The sequence below is a fragment of the Dromaius novaehollandiae genome, chromosome 16 (assembly GCF_036370855.1).
Source record: "Dromaius novaehollandiae isolate bDroNov1 chromosome 16, bDroNov1.hap1, whole genome shotgun sequence".
Classification (NCBI taxonomy): Eukaryota; Metazoa; Chordata; class Aves; order Casuariiformes; family Dromaiidae; genus Dromaius; species Dromaius novaehollandiae.
This window is the reverse complement of record NC_088113.1, coordinates 2,882,483-2,886,369: the sequence shown is the minus strand read 5'-3', so window position 1 is coordinate 2,886,369 and position 3,887 is coordinate 2,882,483. Positions and strand designations below refer to the sequence as shown.

Sequence of the window (3,887 nt, the reverse complement as noted above, 5' to 3'; positions counted from 1 at the left end):
CACACGTGCTAGCCTAAAATGGCCAGAAGCATTAAACTTAGCTCTATGGGATGTTTGAAATGTCCCATGGCAACCCATAGGACTAACACCAGCAGAAATTCTCTTCGGGAGACATTTAGCTGTACTAGGGACTTATTATTCCAGCTAAGACCAGCCTGTTAGACAGAGATGAACGACTAACCCAGTATGTTCTAAGTATGCAAAAAGGTTTGAAAATCTTAAAATATATATATATATATATATGCTCAATGATATCAATCCACACCACCTGACATACAAGTGCTTGGTATACAGCCTGGGGATGAAGTTTTAGTTAAAGTATTTTCACAAAATCCAAGTTAAAACCTAAATGGAACAGGCCATATACTGTCATACTATATTCTTCTTTTGCTGCTAAAGTTGAACTGTACTTGTATATGTTAAAAAAGGATGTGTATGTGTAAGAACACTTTGTAATCTTATATTCATAGATAACATTGCTGTAGATACAAGTCATCACTCAAATATTTGTATTTGTAACTTTACCCAAGATTATGGGATGCGACTTTAATTATTCAGCTCCTATTAGATCTTATCAATTGTTACAATCTACTTATACATTAATTCAAAATTTACTACCTACCCCCATTGGGATGAATCTCACCCTGGTAAAGAAACTACTACAACATGATGATTTGCGTTGACTGCTAGAACGCATCCAAAACAGTGGACAGAAAACTCTAATCACCATTCGTCATGATGCGGAAGAGATACACCACGTCTCGGAAAGGATAAAAAGGGACGGAGAACATCGTGGCTGGGAAACTCTTCTAGGGTGGTCACCAACTACAACAGCGTTTATAATCATGTATTGCACCCAGTAGTAGCTGTGCTAGCTTTAACTGTGTTATGCCTATTGCTTACGATCATATCATGCATAAGATTATGGAACGTGATAGTACGCCTTGCAAGGCTTTGAGAACTCTGTTTAAAGTATTAGCAGGGATGCTTCATAAAAACAAAGGGGGGAACTGTTAAAGAATAGCAAACTGAAACTGTCTAGAGGTAGCTGCTTAGCACAACTTCTATAACATTTGCTTAGCATGAGTAGCTAAATCTGCTGAAGCCTTAGGCCGCACTTAGATAAAATAATGAACTTTTACTTAGTCCAGTAAGAAAAGGGCCTCAGAGCTGGTTCAAGCTAGGAAGATAAGGAAGTTACAAGCAGTCTGCATTCCTGCCTCTCACACCCCGAAAGGGAGGGTGTCTGCAGGAATGTATCTCACACCCCGAAAGGGAGGGTGTCAAGGCTTTGAAAGAAGACCAGCGCAGGGCATTAGGACCTTGAGGGACAAAGCCTCAGCTCACTGCTGGGGCAGTGTTAATTGTTATGATTTAGAATCACCTCCTCCTCAGGACCTTAAGACACAACAGTAAGATCCAACAAAAACAGAGGTACAACCGTCATCACAGACCGCAAAAAACAAAAATAAGGAGAAAAACAGCTTACCTCAGAATGACGATGAGACCCAATGAGGAGCAGGAGACCCCAGGCCAAAAAATTACTATTGGTCTAACTATCGCGTGAGGGGTGGGAAATGTAAGTTGAAAACACTGTAATTGCCCAGGATTTGTTTATGTTAGGGTCCCTCTTAGGAGGCACCCAGCTCGAGCTGTAATTATGGCACGCGCGTGATTAAAATTTAATTTGTTTTGATTTGGCTCTGAACTTTACTTGTGGGAACCTAGGGTCGAGCCCTGTTATGGTGGCCGACAAGCCTAATTTCCATAACAGTGGTGACAGTAACCAGGGCCAGCTGACACTTTGGCAGTTGCCAGCAAGCCCATAGCGACGAGGCAGGTCACGGACAAGCCAGGAAATCAGGTGGGCAAGGCAAGGGCAGAATCAGCAAGGTCGGGCACAGGCCCCCTGTGGCATAGCTCAGGCAAGGTCCGTGGGGAAGGGTCAGAGATTAAATGAGGCTCCGGAGCCTGTGGGCGTAGGATGTGTTGGTGGAGACACCCCGGAGGCATCCCGCAGCTCTTTCTCATTTGGGTGCTTTGAGAATAAAGCCCTTCCACCAGGAAGCTAGAGGAGTGAACTAAGTATGGGGCAGGGGGCAGTGATGGTGAGGCAGGAAAGGCTCAGGATAAAGAGAAGAAAGTCATCTGAACCCTATCAGTGGGTACCCCTAAACCATGTCAGAGCATGACAGCTGCTATCTTCTGAGATGTAGGGGGATGCTGATGTCATACCTGCAAAAATCTTCTGCTCTCTTTCAAGTCAGAGTCATTGTCTTCTTCAGAGGCTCCTGAAGAGAGGGATGTTCTTGTCTCAGGATAGAGACACAGCTGTCTAGAAGAATCCTCTGTACTGCCTTCTGCAAGAAGAAACAACCAGCCACCAATGAGTAACTTCTAAGCCTGCAGTTCTACCTTGGCAAGAGGGTATAGAAAGCTAAGCGAGACATCATCCCTCAGCTAGAAAGTCTTCCTGTTGTGAGTATGACTGATGCTCATCACTTGCTTAGAGACATTACCCTTTGGAAACTTCCTCTGTCTGCTATTTAATCTTGTCGTGAACTCTGGTCAGCACACAGGCTCCAGCCCTCCCCACTGTTTCCCCTCAGGTGCTGTGACGGGGGCCAGCAAAGCAGCCATGGCTCTGTTAGGCTAGAGCTCTTCTCTTGGAGCCTCCTGTAAAAGACTTCTGAACTAGAGGAAAGGGGAGGTTTGAGAAGGAAGGAGAGCACTGCCTGCAGTCCTGGGAGGGAAGACAGAGGCTTCGGGCACTGCAGTCCAGACGTGTATATACCTTGGTTTTCAGTGTCTTGGTCCTCCTGCGATGGCTCACTCAAGCTGTCTTCAGGACTCTGAAGTTCCTGACGAGCAGGCTCTTGGGAGCTCAGCAGCTTGCTGCTGGACAGAGTTTCTTCTTCCTGAAGAGTTAAGAAATGCATTAAAGAATAAGCTTCACGACACAACAAAAACAGGCAGGAATTGTGATTCAGCCCCCAAATTTCTTCACCCTCAGGATTAGGACATGGTGCACACTGGAACAGCTGGCTCCAAGACAAGCTGAATTCCAGACAAATAGAGATGGCTGAAACAGAGCGCCTGCAGCTCTCTTGCCCAGACCACTCCCTGCTCAGCCACTGCCCTCGTCCCGCTCTGGGCTTCCTGGCTCCAGCGCCCCAAACAGCTTCCAGCTGCCTTTGCCAGGCTCCAAACACTGATTGCACCACTCTAGGCACAACCAGCATCTGCTCGCACAACAATTTGGCGGTCTTTCGTGGAACGCAAGGCTCCAGCCGGCACCTCGCTGAAGGGCCACGGTCCCGCTCCTAGCGCAAGCGTTCCTTGTCCTGTCTCTTACCTGGCCCTCACGTCCCGCTCTGCAGCTCTCCAACTCTCTCGTTGCTCCCACAGCAGCCGCTCTCGCAGGCGAGAAATGTCCATCCCCTGTGGCAGTTCGGGGGCACTCTTTAATTTTGCCAGTTGTTCTCGAAGCCTTTTCTGAAAGTTGACACCGGCTCTCAGCTCCCCTCTGCCACAACACGCTCTCACGCACCTGCGTGTGGAGCCTTCACCCTGGCCCAGAGCAGCGCTGTGCTTCAGCCACGCACCCGGGGCAGGAGAGAAGGGCTTGCCTCAGCACTCGCGGCGGGCCCTCGGGCCTGCCTGTGCCCAGCCCCGCGCCCTGCGCTAGCTCAGCACGGAGCCGCGCAGTCGTTTCCATGCCACAAGGCCTGGCACGCCAGCGCAGCCTTCCCCGCTTCTTCAGGTCAGGCCTTGCTGAGAGAAAAGAAGTGAGGCCCCGACCCTCTGCACCGGGAAGCGTGCCTGTGAGCCCTGAGCTGTACGTACTTGTTCTCGACGGTACGTTTTGTCCGCCTCTGTCCTGAGCG

The 3,887-nt window shown here is 48.8% G+C and overlaps 1 long non-coding RNA gene across 1 annotated transcript; it reads right to left on the bottom strand.

The window, feature by feature from the left end:
• Positions 1-440: 440 nt before the first annotated feature.
• Positions 441-3,042, bottom strand: LOC135330076 (uncharacterized). Its single transcript, XR_010391835.1, has 2 exons — positions 2,795-3,042; positions 441-2,360 (listed from the first exon to the last, which is right to left on the bottom strand). It is a non-coding gene; the product is annotated as an uncharacterized LOC135330076 (long non-coding RNA).
• Between the last annotated feature and the right edge of the window lie 845 nt (positions 3,043-3,887).